The sequence below is a fragment of the Ranitomeya variabilis genome, chromosome 2 (genome assembly GCF_051348905.1).
Source record: "Ranitomeya variabilis isolate aRanVar5 chromosome 2, aRanVar5.hap1, whole genome shotgun sequence".
NCBI lineage: Eukaryota > Metazoa > Chordata > Amphibia > Anura > Dendrobatidae > Ranitomeya > Ranitomeya variabilis.
In genome coordinates, this window is record NC_135233.1 from 294,574,907 (window position 1) to 294,594,338 (window position 19,432).

The 19,432-nt window shown below is 41.6% G+C and overlaps 1 long non-coding RNA gene across 2 annotated transcripts; it reads right to left on the reverse strand.

Moving 5' to 3' along the window:
* Positions 1–7,822: 7,822 nt before the first annotated feature.
* LOC143809358 (uncharacterized) lies at positions 7,823–11,086 on the reverse strand. 2 transcript variants are annotated; one of them, XR_013222233.1, is made up of 4 exons: positions 10,999–11,086; positions 8,636–8,747; positions 8,039–8,177; positions 7,823–7,947 (listed from the first exon to the last, which is right to left on the reverse strand). It is a non-coding gene; the product is annotated as an uncharacterized LOC143809358 (long non-coding RNA). The 2 variants fall into 2 exon arrangements; XR_013222232.1 differs by lacking the exon at positions 10,999–11,086 and adding an exon at positions 8,831–8,968.
* Between the last annotated feature and the right edge of the window lie 8,346 nt (positions 11,087–19,432).

Genomic DNA, 19,432 nt, shown 5'->3' on the forward strand with positions numbered 1-19,432 from the left:
AACAGCATCAAAAACCGCATCAAAAACCGCTTCAAAAAGCTACATCAAAAACAGCACTAAAAACTGCATCAAAAACCGCACCAAAAATCTGCAGCAAAAAAGCACCAAAAACTGCATCAAAAACAGCATATACCCACGCACACCTTTGAGTGTGAAGAAGCAACTGCGAAAGGCGCGTCGGGGTTCGGAGGATCAGCCTGTCACTTGACAGTGAACTGCTTGGTGGACACTTACTGTATCTAAGTAATATGCGGAGTAATGGGTACTTTGCTGTTCTTGTGTGTGGGTATGTGAAGGGACATTACATCTGCAGGGGCTATGTGTTTTTCTATTGATGACAGAACCACACCCCTAGTACTTGTTTGGGAGTTGTGGATATGTTTTCAATGTCTCCTACATTTGTCATACCAGTAACACAGATAGATATATTTGCAAATATTGGACTATTTTTTGATTGATAATCTGCAACATTTTGTCTGACTGTATATGTAACCTAATATCACCAAAAGACCATTTGACACAGTGGAGAAATTATATCATATAGAAATTTTGTGTCTCCCTACATTATGCTGGCTTCTGTTGCTTGGTCTGAGGCACCAATCTGTTTTATTTTATCTTGTAGTATATATTTGTTAAATAAATAATTGTATTGTTTTAATATTGTGGTTCAGAAACACTTCTTGATCCTAATATGGCTAATTACAAAATGAACTATATGTTCTATATGTGCTATGGAGTGTTGCTTATCCTCGTGTAGGATTTATGGGCATGGGTAGTGTGTTTATTAGATCATGTATTAATAGAACTCATCGGCTCTTTTGGTTTAAATTATTTTTCCCTCAACTCTAAGGTGGATCCATGGAAAAACATTCTTTCCCATTGGTAAGGATTGGGTCTCCTACACTGATAAATTGTATGCACTAAGTGCAAGGGATGCCAAAAATTAGAAGGAGGCACTCCAATACCCCTTTGAAGATATGTAGCAGAGGGCCTCAGAATCTGTTTTCCCAATATTAAGGAGTGGATATCCTACACTGGTAATGCTCATGCACTAAGTTCATGAGCTGAAAATCATTTAACCCTGGGGGGTATACATATATAAGTAAAAGAATGTCTGAGATAGGCCTCTAAAAATTGTCATTGCGGGCATCATAAACACCATTAAAAATGTATAGCGAGGGTAGCATGATCACCCTGTTGATATGGTGGTGGAGGATGACACAAAAAAGACAAAATCCTGAAGCATATACCCGTGTTTAGGTGGGAAGGGGTGCATGGGAACAGAACAGAAAAAAGAAAAACAGAAAACACTGGATTTGAGTTTATGTTCCCCTGCTTTCATCTGGTGGCTGAAAAACATTTACCCCTGGGAGGTATACATATATCTATAAAAGCATTTTCGAGACAGGCCCCTAAAAATTGTCAATGCAGGCATCATAAACACCCTTAAAAAATGTACAGCGAGAGTAGCATGATAACCCTGTTGATATGGTTGTGGAGGATGGCACAAAAAAGACAAAATCCTGAAGCGTATACCCGTATTTAGGTGGGAAGGTGTGCATGGGAATAGAACAGAAAAAAAAATAGAAAAACAGAAAGCACTGAATTTGAGTTTATATTCCCCTGCTTTCATCCGGTGGAGTACAGAAGTCTGGCCCCATCCAGCCCTGTCAGCATTTTTAGTTGCCAAGCAAATGCGTCTATCAGTTATAATACCCCCAATGGCACTAAAAACCCGCTCTGACAAAACTGTAGCAGCAGGGCAGGCCAAGACCTACAAAGCATAAAGAGACAGTTCATGCCATGTGTCTATCTTTGATACCAAATAGTTGTAAGACACAGAGGAATCACGGAGGATTCTGGTATGGTTGGCAAGGTACTCCTTCAGTGCTTTCCAAAATGTTTCCCTCCTTGTCAGAGTATCCGCACATCAGGGTCTGAGTTATGGGAGGGTCTGAGAAAACTGTCCCAGATCTTTGAGCATGTTACCCTGCTTCTGCTGCATCTGGTGTGTGTCTCCCTAGTCTCCACTCCTTGGTTGTCCAAGGAACTGTAACCTCTGCCACCAGCATTATCAGATGGTAATTTTTTTTAATTACTCTTCAACTAGTGTCTTCTTGTACTGGAACATTTTATTAGACCTCTGTTCCACTAGAAGGAGAGATGTAAAGTTCTCCTTTTAGTGTGGGTCTAGAATGGTGACCAACCAGTAATTAGTGTTGGCCAAAATGCATACAAAATGAGGGTCATGAGAAAGCAGTGGATCATAAACTCAGCCATGTGTGTCAGACTGCAAACAGCCAAGACTTCCCTATCCTCACCAAGATTTTGATTGTCCATGTTGTCCTCCTAATCTTCCTCCTCATCTTCAGGCCATCCACGCTGAACAGATGTTATGAAGGTGGTGTGGGTACTACTGTCTGTAAGGCAGGCAACCAGCTCCTGTTCCTTCTCCTCCTCCTTCTTATTATCACCTAATATACATTGAGATCATGAGCTGAGGCTTGGCTGTTAGCCTCACCCAGTATACTTTCTTGCTCCATCTCAACTTGCTCGACCTGCAAAGACTCCTCTTTAATTATGAGCAGCTAGAAGTTCAGTAGACAGAGAAGCAGGATGGTGATGCTGATTATGATGTCATTGCTGCACACCATCTTGGTCGAGTCCTTAAAGCTTTGAAGGACTGCACAGATGTCATATATACTGTACATGTCCACTCATCAGCTCTTATGTATGGAGGCTGCCGGAACAACAACATGCATGGTGTATCTGGTGTTGAACTACTGCCCTCTGCTGCTCACAAAGCCTTGCCAACATATGCAATGTTGAATTCCAATGAGTGGTGACATCACACACCAGTTGGTGAGCTGAAAGTTGCAAACTCTGCTGCAGCCAATTTGCTGAAATGGGTACACACGCGGATGTACTTTCACACATTGCTCAGGCAGATCTTGGTAGGTTTTATACTGGTCTTATATTGACCTGATAATGCTATGACAACCAAGATGGCTATGGCATTACAGTTACTGGCAGGCAATTCTCACATGTTCATTGGCTGTCTAGAAAGTGCCAAACATGTTGGGAGGGGACTTGAGCTTCTGCTCGAACATTAAAAATATAATCATCGAGTAATGAACATCCCGAGCACACTGATACTTGAACGAGTAACGAGTAGTGACGAGCACGCTCGCTCATCACTATTTGTAATTTTTAGGAGTTGGTAAACTTCATTGCATATACAGTTGGACAGTATCTTCAGGAGATAAAGCTACAAACTTAGATCCATTTTTTGTTATTATGGGTTTGACAGGAAAGCCCCACTTGCATTGGATCTCTTAATACTATAATATTTAGGTGCATGATGAGAAGTCTCCTCTATTTGCTAAGGTGTGTGCTGTTAAATTGAGGTGACAAATTTCTTTGAATCATTACTGAGATTGGTACTTTGAGGAAGGTCGTCTCCATTTTTCCTTCTCTAGCACTGAAAAAGTGGATGTGTGTAATGACATCTCTTGGTGCAGTTGATGGTAGGTTTTTTGGTTTAGATAAAAAGGGTTTATGGCGAATTTCAAACTCAGATTCTGAAGCATCAGGTAATACTGTATTGCAAAAATGCAGAGATGCTTACGTACCCAGGCCTCCAAACAAATGTACTATCAGGATGCATTGGACCCATATAGTTAAGATGGCGGCAACACAGGTGCAAGAATACCGATGAGACAACTGCTCACAGTCTACCAATCCATGGTGGTTGCTTGGTATATGAATGCACAATGAAGACTTGTATGCGGAGCATTACCATAGTGTGAACAGTGCCGCATACAGGTCTTCATTGTGCACTTATAAACCAAGCAACTGCCCCCTCCATGGATTGGTAGGCTGTGAGCAGTTGTCCCATTGGTATTCTTGCACCTGTATTGCCACCATCTTAACTGTATGGGTCCACTGCATCCTGATGGGAGGTCTGGGCAGGTAAGCATCTCTGCCTTTTTGCTTTGTTTTTGAATTTTTGGAGGATTTTCAAGTCCTCCTTTTGTGCTATTGCTGAATACTGAATTGCAGTAAAAAGTATTTCAATACATTTCTTTACATCGTCTCTGGTAACTCACTGAATCGGATGTTGTTTCAACTGTTTCTGTCTTTGATATCTGCCAATTAAAATGTTAAACTTTTCTCCACTTTCTGTTTAATGGAAACATTTACTAATTCAATCTCGGCTGCAGTTAGCTCAGCAACTTTTTTTTTGTCTAATTAACATGAAACATGCAGTCAAACATCTCACTCGAGCACCCACGCTACTCTGTGCACACCTGTGCACCCTCAGCAAACTTAAGTATCAAGCACTTGTGCTCATTACTAGTAGGAGCCAATAATGCAGCAAAGCATTAGTTGGTAATGGCAGAAGTGTTGTCAGAAATACCAGACATGGATGCAATCATCCTCCTTCGATTTCCTGACTGCTCTTCCGGTCTGTCCATGCTGGAAGAGGGAGCTATCACACACTTGTGTGGTGTGACTACACATGGGTTCTCGTGTGCGGAAGTGGTGAATGACTTTTTTCATGGCCTGGGAGACATAGGATGCTGTGTTTCCTGGTTACCAGGCAACGCAGCACTCTACCTTGCCTGGTGTTAGCCAATGGTGGGATAGTGTGCATCCTGCTGTACAGGTGAGCAGGGAGAGGCTCCCTGGACATGACTGGGAGGAATGCATCACCTGATTATCTTTAGATTTGATCTATTTAAGGTCTGCTTCCAATCTAGTTCAGGGCTGTTTATACAGTTCCCTTGCATAATGTATGGGGGATGCTTCCTGATCGGGTTCTGATTGCTTCTCAGTAGTTGCTAATGGTCATTATTGTTTTTTCTTTATTAGTTATGTTTATTTTTTATTTTCATTTGGGCTTTATGCTACTTGCTTTGGATTTATTTTTGTGCCTGACTCCCAATCATGTGATAGCAGTCTGGGAAGGGCTCTGTAAAGCCCCTCTCCCTTTCAGGAGTGGGTGAAGACTATCCCCGGCCTTAAGGTATTGCAATGGTGGCTTGTGGGATTGCGCTTTTGCTGGTCCGATGCAATTCACTACATAGTAGTTATTCCTACGAATAACAGATGTGTGCCCAGTTTGTTCGCCCCAAGAGTGCAGAGTAGGGGAAATAAAGACATGGATTTTCTAGGTAGGTTTTACTCACATTATAGAGGTAGAGAGACAGCATTGCTGAATTTTGAGAGTTCAGTTATAGATGCCAGATATGATGGTAATGATGAACAGCTAATGGATTAGTTAAGCATAAGCAAATGGTCAGATAAGTTAAGTGGTTTGCTCAGCAATGGCGCTCTTTCTATTGTGATAAATGCTAAAATTAGACATAATCTCACATAAGTATCCCTGGGTGCCATTTTGAGATTCTGAAACTGGGAAAAACGTTGTAACTTTAATGAACTTGACTCTTCTATTATTTTCCTCTAGTTTAAATGATCTCTAAGCTGCCGAATTCAGCACTTTACTAAGGTGTCTATTTTCTCATGGCTTTCAGTATCACCTCTATGCTGATGACACACAGATTTACATCTCTGGACCAGATATCACCTCCCTACTAACCAGAATCCCTCAATGTCTGTCCACTATTTCATCCTTCTTCTCCGCTAGATTTCTGAAACTTAACATGGACAAAACAGAATTCATCATCGTTACCCCATCTCACGCGACCCCCCCAACGAACTGATCTATTACAGTAAAGGGCTGCCCACTCTCCCCAGTCCCACAAGCTCGCTGCCCGGGGTAATCCTTGATGCTGATCTCTCCTTCAAACCACATATCCAAGCCCTTTCCACTTCCTGCCGACTTCAACTCAAAAAATATATTTCACGAATCCGTACATTCCTCAACCAAGAATCTGCAAAAATCCTAGTCCATGCCCTCATCATCTCTCGCCTTGACTACTGCAACCTCCTGCTCTGTGGCCTCCCCTCTAACACTCTCGCACCCCTCCAATCTATTCTAAACTCTGCTGCCCGACTAATCCACCTGTCCTCCCGCTATTCCCCGGCCTCTCCCCTCTGTCAATCCCTTCACTGGCTCCCCTTTACCCAGAGACTCCACTACAAAACCCTAACCGTGATGTACAAAGCCATCCACAACCTGTCTCCTCCATACATCTGTGACCTCGTCTCCCGGTACTTACTTACACGCAACCTCCAATCCTCACAAGATCTCCTCCTCTACTCCCCTCTTATCTCCTCTTCCCACAATCGTATACAAGATTTCTCTCGCGTATCACCCCTACTCTAGAACCCTCTACCACAGCACATCAGACTCTCTCCTACCATTGAAATCTTCAAAAAGAGCCTGAAGACCCACCTCTTCTGACAAGCCTACAACCTGCAATAACCACCAATCGACCAAACCGCTGCATGACCAGCTCTATCCTCGCCTACTGTATTCTCACCCATCCCTTTGTAGATTGTGAGCCTTCATGGGCAGGGTCCTCTCTCCTCCTGTACCAGTTATGACTTGTATTGTTTAAGATTATTGGACTTGTTTTTATAATGTATACTTCTCCTTACATGTAAAGCGCCATGAAATAAATGGCGCTATAACAATAAATTATAATAATATTTTAGGTACAGTCAGATAGTTTGTGCCACATAAGATGCTGGTAGATGGAGGATCAAGGAAATTACTTTTCCATGCTGCACTGGCTGAACCCCAGGATTGGTCAACAATGTTCATCTAGACCAATATCAATAACAGCCTGCATAGCTATCTTTACTGAATATGTTTGATTTTAAATTATCAATTAATAACAAAAAAAAATTGTTTTATAAGCTATGAGTAGATATAACATTACAGCACATTGAAAAAGACCAATGAACAATACAAAACATGCAAACTGAACATCAAATCTGCACATACTCTTTTAGACTAGATTCTCCAGCTCCACGTGAGAGTACTTCAATTGCTTTGAAAAGTGTGTATCACACTCTGGGGACTGCATGCAGCTCGTGTCAAGCTATAAATGCATATTCAGCCTAGTTATATCAAAATGATCTAAACATCTATGGCTACAGGTAAACAGATGGTATCTATTTTTCCCTGATGTGTTGTCACACATTATCTGTAATGTTTATTCAATGATTTATGGCTTTATCTGCCTATCTCTAGCTGTGACTGTTTTTCTGAACCAGATTTTTACTGAAATGGCATCTGCATTCCCCTCTTTTGCTTTTATACAGATTATAATATTAATTCCTGACTGACTGTCCTGTATCATATTATGGTGCATTTGTTTTCCAGTTGAGCATAGTCAGTTTCCATGCAATGCTGCAAAGCTGTCAGATTGATGAAGGAGGATGAGGATAAAGCTGAAGATCTCCTAGCTGAGTGCAATGTGGGTTAAAACTTATTTCTTCACATATGACAGCCATGCTCCCAACTGACTGAGGTATGTGTGATACAGCTCTTGTCAGTTGAGACACAGGTCTCAAGAGCTGTATGTCATCAGTCTGCAGCAGTTACCAACATGTGACTAGGATGGGCTGATGCATCAATGCCATTATATCTTATTCTTGAAGAGCTCCTTTAAGTAAACTTGATTACTTTCAATATTTGTTCTTTATTTGAAATTCACAAACAATATACTTCAGGAAGCATAGTTATTCCAGTATTGAAGTAATTACTGTAAATTAGACCACTCAAGTGAACTATATGCATTGATGTCAAACTTTTACAGACTATAATCCTTTTTGCTCATTACACCTTATGTTTATTCAGCAAACTAGCGCTCAGAGATCTCATTTTTTTAAACTTTATTATGTGCTTCTGGGAATCTGATCTAAAGTTTCAACTATATCTCTCTTGTTATCCGGCTTGATTTCCTGGTACCCTTTATCCTGTCAGAGGCTCTGTTGCACTTGAAGAAATAACATCCTTTTTGATACTTTAGTCTACAAAGAAAATATAAAATAGTTTACACAGGGAATGTTCAAGTATGAATAGTGAATTAATTAAATGTGGCAGTTTCCAATTGATGCTTACTGCTTCAAACAGAGGTCTGATGAACACAAGGCTTTACTTTACCACTTGGCAAAAAGAAAAGGAAATCATATCCAACTTTTTCTATGTCTATATCCAAATTTATTTTCACAGTGCAACTTTGTTTGCGTAAAAGGTCGACCTGGAGGGGACAATACATTAAAAAAAAAGAAAAAAAGAAAGAAATATAGAACAGTAAGGTACTTTGTTAATTCTTCTTTTCAACTAATTTCTGTGCTTTATTATTGATAAAAAAAAATAATGGCATGCCTAGTTATATCATTTTTATTATTGCTCAGAGATGAAATGTAGATATTTGATGAACGTCAGCTGAGCCAAACAGTTTTGGCAGGATAGACCGACCATCTATGTATGTAGATATCCTGACTCTCCATCTGCCCCAGATGTTTCTGTATAAATGATCTCATTATGTAGGATTTTATAAAACCTAATACTTTCTCCATCAGGAGAAATTCCTTCAGATTTATATGGCTGTGGCTCAATCCTCTTAACCTCAGAATGATGCATTGATTTCACAGTAGGCAAGTGAAGCTTCATAATATATTGCAATAGTCATATTATGCATCACTATGTACTTACAATTGCTCATTTTGCTCTTCTACCCAGTAAATTATTCTCTTTTCAATTAGGTTCAGAAGGAACAAATGTCTCTTCATGTCAACCATAGATTGTTAGTCTGTTAGCCAAGGATCTAGCAATAAAAGAGACATAGCGCGATTTGTGATATCAGCTAAACCAAAGACACATCTGTAGACAGCTGTTTAATTTTTGTACCTCATTAATACAGAATTGGCTTGTTTTCCCCAGATGCACTGCCAGCAAGACACCCTTTACTAGCTGGATTTCAACAAGGAGAGCCAGCACCTTTAAAAGCTGATTCACACACTTCGTCTGTCCCTTGTTGGCTTGTCATAACTGATCTATATTGACCTAGCCCACGGATTTGCTCAACTACAGGTCCTTCTCAAAAAATTAGCATATAGTGTTAAATTTCATTATTTACCATAATGTAATGATTACAATTAAACTTTCATATATTATAGATTCATTATCCACCAACTGAAATTTGTCAGGTCTTTTATTGTTTTAATACTGATGATTTTGGCATACAACTCCTGATAACCCAAAAAACCTGTCTCAATAAATTAGCATATTTCACCCGTCCAATCAAATAAAAGTGTTTTTTAATAACAAACAAAAAAACCATCAAATAATAATGTTCAGTTATGCACTCAATACTTGGTCGGGAATCCTTTGGCAGAAATGACTGCTTCAATGCGGCGTGGCATGGAGGCAATCAGCCTGTGACACTGCTGAGATGTTATGGAGGCCCAGGATGCTTCAATAGCGGCCTTAAGCTCATCCAGAGTGTTGGGTCTTGCGTCTCTCAACTTTCTCTTCACAATATCCCACAGATTCTCTATGGGGTTCAGGTCAGGAGAGTTGGCAGGCCAATTGAGCACAGTAATACCATGGTCAGTAAACCATTTACCAGTGGTTTTGGCACTGTGAGCAGGTGCCAGGTCGTGCTGAAAAATGAAATCTTCATCTCCATAAAGCATTTCAGCCGATGGAAGCATGAAGTGCTCCAAAATCTCCTGATAGCTAGCTGCATTGACCCTGCCCTTGATGAAACACAGTGGACCAACACCAGCAGCTGACATGGCACCCCACACCATCACTGACTGTGGGTACTTGACACTGGACTTCAGGCATTTTGGCATTTCCTTCTCCCCAGTCTTCCTCCAGACTCTGGCACCTTGATTTCCGAATGACATGCAAAATTTGCTTTCATCAGAAAAAAGTACTTGGGACCACTTAGCAACAGTCCAGTGCTGCTTTTAAGTGGCTTTACCTGGGGAATGCGGCACCTGTAGCCCATTTCCTGCCCACGCCTGTGCACGGTGGCTCTGGATGTTTCCACACCAGACTCAGTCCACTGCTTCCTCAGGTTCCCCAAGGTCTGGAATCGGTCCTTCTCCACAATCTTCCTCAGGGTCCGGTCACCTCTTCTCGTTGTACAGCGTTTTCTGCCACATTGTTTCCTTCCAACAGACTTACCATTGAGGTGCCTTGATACAGCACTCTGGGAACAGCCTATTTGTTGAGAAATTTCTTTCTGGGTCTTACCCTCTTGCTTGAGGGTGTCAATGATGGCCTTCTTGACATCTGTCAGGTCGCTAGTCTTACCCATGATGGGGGTTTTGAGTAACGAACCAGGCAGGGAGTTTTTAAAAGCCTCAGGTATCTTTTGCATGTGTTTAGAGTTAATTAGTTGATTCAGAAGATTAGGGTAATAGGTCGTTTAGAGAACCTTTTCTTGATATGCTAATTTATTGAGACAGGTTTTTTGGGTTATCAGGAGTTGTATGCCAAAATCATCAGTATTAAAACAATAAAAGACCTGACAAATTTCAGTTGGTGGATAATGAATCTATAATATATGAAAGTTTAATTGTAATCATTACATTATGGTAAATAATGAAATTTAACACTATATGCTAATTTTTTGAGAAGGACCTGTATATTAGGGATCTCTCAGACTGTACTGTAGAATTTCTTCTTTGAAGTGAACATGGCATTGATTCTAAGTGTGTCAGGAGGAGAGATATGGGATGTCCTGGAAGGACAGATATGTAGATTAGTTTCTCCTACATCAGTCCCATAAATATTTAATTTTAAAATCTACCAAATGTACTAGGATATGAAAAAAAATATATTATTGAGTACATAAGACACTTTATTATGACTGCTAGTGCAGCTTTTTGTCTTTTTGTAAATGTATTTCCTTGAATAGTTAAATTAATAAATATTTAATATCTATGTAAGATGTCATGTAATGGAGCATGACATATCAAATCAAAGGCATACAGGGGTACTCTAGTACTCTACAATAAGACTCTTTAAAGTGAACCTTGTCAGAAATATGTAACCTTTTTCACCTTGTTTAAATGTTGCTGTTCTCCTTCTTCTGGCACTATTTTTGGTCTTGAGCCTCTCTATTTCTGTATTATAGTTTCATCTTCTTATATGTAAATTAAGCCATGACTTATCTTTTGTGTTTTTTTAAGTCACTTTCCCTTTATGCCTTTTATTTACTAGTTGTCATTTTGGTACCCAATTCATCAAAACAGAGCATGCAAATCATGAATTAAGTGCAAACATTTTTTTAAAAATTGGCTCTTTTATTGTCTGGAACTCTTTTCGTAACTTTTGTCGCCAAAAGCTGCAAAATTTGAAGCAAAATTCTGGCAATCTTAAGAATGTACAGTAAGAGTGGGAAGTGAAGTTGTGCCAAATTTTGCCAATTTACAAAAAAAGTTGCTATTGAGACCACATCTGGAATCGCTGCACTCCACATACAAAGAGGAAAACAAAAAATGAAAGCAGGCAAAAATATGTAAAATAGACTTAAAAAAAGACGCAAATATAATAATGAATTGGGTACAAACAAAAACAAAGGGCACAAAATAAAGAAAACTAGGCTTAGTCCTTTAAGCCTAGAAGATATGGTGCTTAAATCTCTGTGGAAGTATTCTCAGGAACTACAAACTATTGGCTAAATCTCAATATATACTTACCTTGTAATGTCTTCGCATCCTGTTCTGTCCAGATGTGTCCGGATCCCAGAATTCCAAGTGGCGGTAGTTCACCGACCTCCATATTGGGACACCCAAGTGATGGGTGTGACTAAAATTTGACTTTCATTGTAGTTATCATGGTCAAAGAAGATTAAAATAACTCAGGTGGTATTGCTGTGTAGCATTTCTTTGGGACTCCTCTATGGGATATCACTAGAGCTGATTAAAATTCACTCATAGCATCCCCAACATGTTTCGCCATGACTGAGTTCATCAAGGGACTGAGGCTAAACTGAATTAAAAACAGAGTGCAAGGTCTTTTAAGGCTTCTGCTGTGACATCATCAAATTAACAAACCAATCAAGTTTTCCTACATATTGTGTACAATCAGAAATAGAGCTGTCATTAATGATGTGTCACACTGACAGCCCATAATAAACCCTTTAACAAAAAAGGACATCCATGACTGGCTACGGCTGTTTATGGTTACCTCCCAAATTATGACTTCACTATGGAGTTAACCAATGGTTTTGTGTAGAGGTACATCATACGGTCACACAGTGATCACAGGCCAATTGCCAAGCTAGAATTACGATGATGTCATAGTCACATGCTAAGGTCCTGTAAGTCCCATTATATTATTGCTGTGACTGCAGGCCAATAACCAGACCAGGATTGTGATGAGTCCAAACAAAAAAAGTTGTTAAACTGCACCCTTAAATGTCCAAGTCTTTAAAGACTAAGAGGCGCACGTTAAAACCAGGGAGTCCATCCCAGAGCGTGTTCCATATCCAGAGAAATTTAAAAAAAGCACATCAAAATGTAGTGAAGATTAAATCTTACATTTTATTCCATTTTACTTGGAACTTTTTTCCCGATTTTCCAGTACATTATATGGTAAAATCAATGTTGTTGTTCAAAAGTACAACTTGTTCCACAAAAAGCAAGCCCTCACACGACCATATTGATGTAAAAATATAAAAGTCATCGCTCTGGGAAGAAGATGAGCAAAAATAGAAGCGCAAAAATGGAAAATAGCCCAGAAGTTAAGATCACTTTATGTGCACAATCATCTTAATCCTGGTTTGGTGATTGGTCAGTGATCACTTTAATGATACAATGGGACTGTACAAGACCTTAGCATGTGACTGTAACCTCATCACATTTCTGGTCTGGTGATTGGCCTGCGATCATCGGAGGACAGAATGTAGTCTCTGTTTTACAAGACCTTAGCATGTGACTGTGACACCATTGCAATACTGGTTTGGTGATTCACCTACAATCACAGCAATAAGATAATGGGACTGTATGTGGTCTCTAGTTTAAAGGGTCTTAGCATGTGACTGAGACATCATTGCAATTCTAGCTTGGCGATTGGCCTGTGATCACCATGTGACCAGGTGACTTACCTCGATACAAAATCATTGGTTATCCCCATAGTGATGTCATAAAATGGGAGGTAAGCATAAACAACCATAGCCAATCATGGATATCCTTTTTTGTTAGAGGATTTATTATGGGCTGTCAGTGTAACACATCATTAATGACAGCTCTATTTGTGATTGGACACAATATGTGGGAATACTAAAAGAAAGAACCTGGCTCTCAACTTAATGCTTGTGAGATTTTAATCGTAGTAGCCAAAACGTTTCGGTCCTATATCTGGACCTTCATCAGTTACTACAAAACGTGAACATAAACAAAATACTATTTACAAATATATACAAAAAGAAACAAAAGAAAACATAATGTGCAAAGAAAATATGTACATAATTCAGAGAACCACAAAATTATACAATGCAAGATGTCACATCCATGACAAGAGGTATTTATGTCATCTAGATAAAAAACTGAGATAGACAAGCAAGTGTCAGGCTGAGTGAGACCGCCGGATATCTAGCATAGGGGTGTAAGATACAGGAGAATGAGGGTGGAACATACCGTACTATGATGAAAAAAGTAAATGACTGTAGTGTCATATAAGGCACAGCATGGTCTGCGTCTGTAGTAATATAGAGGAGATTACAATGGCATAGGTACGTGTGAACGTATTGTGGAGAGGGGAGGGGGAGAAGTAGCATACCTGGTATTTGCTCAGATAGGTTTAGGCACACAGAATGGACTGTGGATGAAGGAAGATAAACTGTTATGGTTCTCAATGGCAAGAGAACATAGCCCAGCAAACATAAGAACTAGCTCTTGGAAGGATGGAAACTAAACTGACCATGAACTAAACCTGCCGCACAACTAACAGTAGCCGGGTAGCGTAGCCTGCGTTTTATCCCTAGACGCCCAGCGCCCAGCGCCGGCCGGAGGACTAACTAATCCTGGCAGAGGAAAATATAGTCCTGGCTCACCTCTAGAGAAATTTCCCCAAAAGGCAGACAGAGGCCCCCACAAATATTGGCGGTGATTTTAGATGAAATGACAAACGTAGTATGAAAATAGGTTTAGCAAAATTGAGGTCCACTTACTAGATAGCAGGAAGACAGAAAGGGCACTTTCATGGTCAGCTGAAAACCCTATCAAAAAACCATCCTGAAATTACTTTAAGACTCTAGTATTAACTCATAACATCAGAGTGGCAATTTCAGATCACAAGAGCTTTCCAGACACAGAAACGAAACTACAGCTGTGAACTGGAACAAAATGCAAAAACAAACAAGGACTAAGTCCAACTTAGCTGGAAGTTGTCTAGCAGCAGGAACATGCACAGAAAGGCTTCTGATTACAATGTTGACCGGCATGGAAGTGACAGAGGAGCAAAGCTAAATAGCGACTCCCACATCCTGATGAAAACAGGTGAACAGAGAGGATGATGCACACCAGTTCAATTCCACCAGTGGCCACCGGGGGAGCCCAAAATCCAATTTCACAACAGTACCCCCCCCTCAAGGAGGGGGCACCGAACCCTCACCAGAACCACCAGGGCGATCAGGATGAGCCCTATGAAAGGCACGGACCAGATCGGAGGCATGAACATCAGAGGCAGTCACCCAAGAATTATCCTCCTGACCGTATCCCTTCCATTTGACCAGATACTGAAGTTTCCGTCTGGAAACACGGGAGTCCAAGATTTTTTCCACAACGTACTCCAACTCGCCCTCAACCAACACCGGAGCAGGAGGCTCAACGGAAGGCACAACCGGTACCTCATACCTGCGCAATAATGACCGATGAAAAACATTATGAATAGAAAAAGATGAAGATGAAGAATCTCCAATATCTTGTACGGGCCGATGAACCGAGGCTTAAACTTGGGAGAAGAAACCCTCATAGGGACAAAACGAGAAGACAACCACACCAAGTCCCCAACACAAAGCCGAGGACCAACCCGACGCCGGCGGTTGGCAAAAAGCTGAGTCTTCTCCTGGGACAACTTCAAATTGTCCACTACCTGCCCCCAAATCTGATGCAACCTCTCCACCACAGCATCCACTCCAGGACAATCCGAAGATTCCACCTGACCAGAAGAAAATCGAGGATGAAACCCCGAATTACAGAAAAAGGGAGACACCAAGGTGGCAGAGCTGGCCCGATTATTGAGGGCAAACTCCGCTAAAGGCAAAAAAGCAACCCAATCATCCTGATCTGCAGACACAAAACACCTCAAATATGTCTCCAAGGTCTGATTCGTCCGCTCGGTCTGGACATTAGTCTGAGGATGGAAAGCAGACGAGAAAGACAAATCTATGCCCATCCTAGCACAGAATGCTCGCCAAAATCTAGACACAAATTGGGTACCTCTGTCAGAAACGATATTCTCCGGAATACCATGCAAACGGACCACATTTTGAAAAAACAGAGGAACCAACTCGGAAGAAGAAGGCAACTTAGGCAGGGGAACCAAATGGACCATCTTAGAGAAACGATCACACACCACCCAGACGACAGACATCTTCTGAGAAACAGGAAGATCCGAAATAAAATCCATCGAGATGTGCGTCCAGGGCCTCTTCGGGATAGGCAAGGGCAACAACAATCCACTAGCCCGAGAACAACAAGGCTTGGCCCGAGCACAAACGTCACAAGACTGCACGAAGCCTCGCACATCTCGAGACAGGGAAGGCCACCAGAAGGACCTTGCCACCAAATCCCTGGTACCAAAGATTCCAGGATGACCTGCCAACGCAGAAGAATGAACCTCAGAAATGACTTTACTGGTCCAATCATCAGGAACAAACAGTCTACCAGGTGGGCAACGATCAGGTCTATCCGCCTGAAACTCCTGCAAGGCCCGCCGCAGGTCTGGAGAAACGGCAGACAATATCACTCCATCCTTAAGGATACCTGTAGGTTCAGAATTACCAGGGGAGTCAGGCTCAAAACTCCTAGAAAGGGCATCCGCCTTAACATTCTTAGAACCCGGCAGGTAGGACACCACAAAATTAAACCGAGAGAAAAACAACGACCAGCGCGCCTGTCTAGGATTCAGGCGTCTGGCGGACTCAAGATAAATTAGATTTTTGTGGTCAGTCAATACCACCACCTGATGTCTAGCCCCCTCAAGCCAATGACGCCACTCCTCAAAAGCCCACTTCATGGCCAAAAGCTCCCGATTCCCAACATCATAATTCCGCTCGGCGGGCGAAAATTTACGCGAGAAAAAAGCACAAGGTCTCATCACGGAGCAATCGGAACTTCTCTGCGACAAAACCGCCCCAGCTCCGATTTCAGAAGCGTCGACCTCAACCTGAAAAGGAAGAGCAACATCAGGCTGACGCAACACAGGGGCGGAAGAAAAGCGGCGCTTAAGCTCCCGAAAGGCCTCCACAGCAGCAGGGGACCAATCAGCAACATCAGCACCCTTCTTAGTCAAATCAGTCAATGGTTTAACAACATCAGAAAAACCAGCAATAAATCGACGATAAAAGTTAGCAAAGCCCAAAAATTTCTGAAGACTCTTAAGAGAAGAGGGTTGCGTCCAATCACAAATAGCCTGAACCTTGACAGGATCCATCTCGATGGAAGAGGGGGAAAAAATATATCCCAAAAAGGAAATCTTTTGAACCCCAAAAACGCACTTAGAACCCTTCACACACAAGGAATTAGACCGCAAAACCTGAAAAACCCTCCTGACCTGCTGGACATGAGAGTCCCAGTCATCCGAAAAAATCAAAATATCCTCCAGATACACAATCATAAATTTATCCAAATAATCACGGAAAATGTCATGCATAAAGGACTGAAAGACTGAAGGGGCATTTGAAAGACCAAAAGGCATCACCAAATACTCAAAGTGGCCCTCGGGCGTATTAAATGCGGTTTTCCACTCATCCCCCTGCTTAATTCGCACCAAATTATACGCCCCACGAAGATCTATCTTAGAGAACCACTTGGCCCCCTTTATGCGAGCAAACAAATCAGTCAGCAGTGGCAACGGATATTGATATTTAACCGTGATTTTATTCAAAAGCCGATAATCAATGCACGGCCTCAAAGAGCCATCTTTCTTAGCCACAAAGAAAAAACCGGCTCCTAAGGGAGATGACGAAGGACGAATATGTCCCTTTTCCAAGGACTCCTTTATATATTCTCGCATAGCAGCATGTTCAGGCACAGACAGATTAAATAAACGACCCTTAGGGTATTTACTACCCGGAATCAAATCTATGGCACAATCGCACTCCCGATGCGGAGGTAATGAACCAAGCTTAGGTTCTTCAAAAACGTCACGATATTCAGTCAAGAATTCAGGAATCTCAGAGGGAATAGATGATGAAATGGAAACCACAGGTACGTCCCCATGCGTCCCCTTACATCCCCAGCTTAACACAGACATAGCTTTCCAGTCAAGGACTGGGTTATGAGATTGCAGCCATGGCAATCCAAGCACCAACACATCATGTAGGTTATACAGCACAAGAAAGCGAATAATCTCCTGGTGATCCGGATTAATCCGCATAGTTACTTGTGTCCAGTATTGTGGTTTATTGCTAGCCAATGGGGTGGAGTCAATCCCCTTCAGGGGTATAGGAGTTTCAAGAGGCTCCAAATCATACCCACAGCATTTGGCAAAGGACCAATCCATAAGACTCAAAGCGGCGCCAGAGTCGACATAGGCATCCGCGGTAATAGATGATAAAGAACAAATCAGGGTCACAGATAGAATAAACTTAGACTGTAAAGTGCCAATTGAAACAGACTTATCAAGCTTCTTAGTACGCTTAGAGCATGCTGATATAACATGAGTTGAATCACCGCAATAGAAGCACAACCCATTTTTTCGTCTAAAATTCTGCCGTTCACTTCTGGACAGAATTCTATCACATTGCATATTCTCTGGCGTCTTCTCAGTAGACACCGCCAAATGGTGCACAGGTTTGCGCTCCCGCAGACGCCTATCGATCTGGATAGCCATTGTCATGGACTCATTCAGACCCGCAGGCACAGGGAACCCCACCATAACATCCTTAATGGCATCAGAGAGACCCTCTCTGAAATTCGCCGCCAGGGCGCACTCATTCCACTGAGTAAGCACAGCCCATTTACGGAATTTCTGGCAGTATATTTCAGCTTCGTCTTGCCCCTGAGATAGGGACATCAAGGCCTTTTCCGCCTGAAGTTCTAACTGAGGTTCCTCATAAAGCAACCCCAAGGCCAGAAAAAACGCATCCACATTGAGCAACGCAGGATCCCCTGGAGCCAATGCAAAAGCCCAATCCTGAGGGTCGCCCCGGAGCAAAGAAATCACAATCCTGACCTGCTGAGCAGGATCTCCAGCAGAGCGAGATTTCAGGGACAAAAACAACTTGCAATTATTTTTGAAATTTTGAAAGCAAGATCTATTCCCCGAGAAAAATTCAGGCAAAGGAATTCTAGGTTCAGATATAGGAACATGAACAACAAAATCTTGTAAGTTTTGAACTTTCGTGGTGAGATTATTCAAACCTGCAGCTAAACTCTGAATATCCATTTTAAACAGGTGAACACAGAGCCATTCCAGGATTAGAAGGAGAGAGAGAGAGAAAGGCTGCAATATAGGCAGACTTGCAAGAGATTCAATTACAAGCACACTCAGAACTGAAAAAAAAAAAAAAAAAAAATCTTCAGCAGACTACTCTTTTCTCTCCTTTCTCTGTCAATTAATTTAACCCTTTTAGGCCGGTCAAACTGTTATGGTTCTCAATGGCAAGAGAACATAGCCCAGCAAACATAAGAACTAGCTCTTGGAAGGATGGAAACTAAACTGACCATGAACTAAACCTGCCGCACAACTAACAGTAGCCGGGTAGCGTAGCCTGCGTTTTATCCCTAGACGCCCAGCGCCGGCCGGAGGACTAACTAATCCTGGCAGAGGAAAATATAGTCCTGGCTCACCTCTAGAGAAATTTCCCCGAAAGGCAGACAGAGGCCCCCACAAATATTGGCGGTGATTTTAGATGAAATGACAAACGTAGTATGAAAATAGGTTTAGCAAAATTGAGGTCCGCTTACTAGATAGCAGGAAGACAGAAAGGGCACTTTCATGGTCAGCTGAAAACCCTATCAAAAAACCATCCTGAAATTACTTTAAGACTCTAGTATTAACTCATAACTAGTGTTGAGCGATACTTTCCGATATCGGAAAGTATCGGTATCGGAAAGTATCGGCCGATACCGTCACAGTATCGGAATCCAATCCGATACCGATACCCGATCCCAATGCAAGTCAATGGGACGAAAATATCGGAATTAAAATAAACCCTTTATACACTTGTAGGTTCATTCTACATGAAGGAAAACAACTAAGAATATTGTAGGATGTATTGGGGGACGTGGCGGAGATATTAAAGGGACAGAGGTTTAGCCCAAT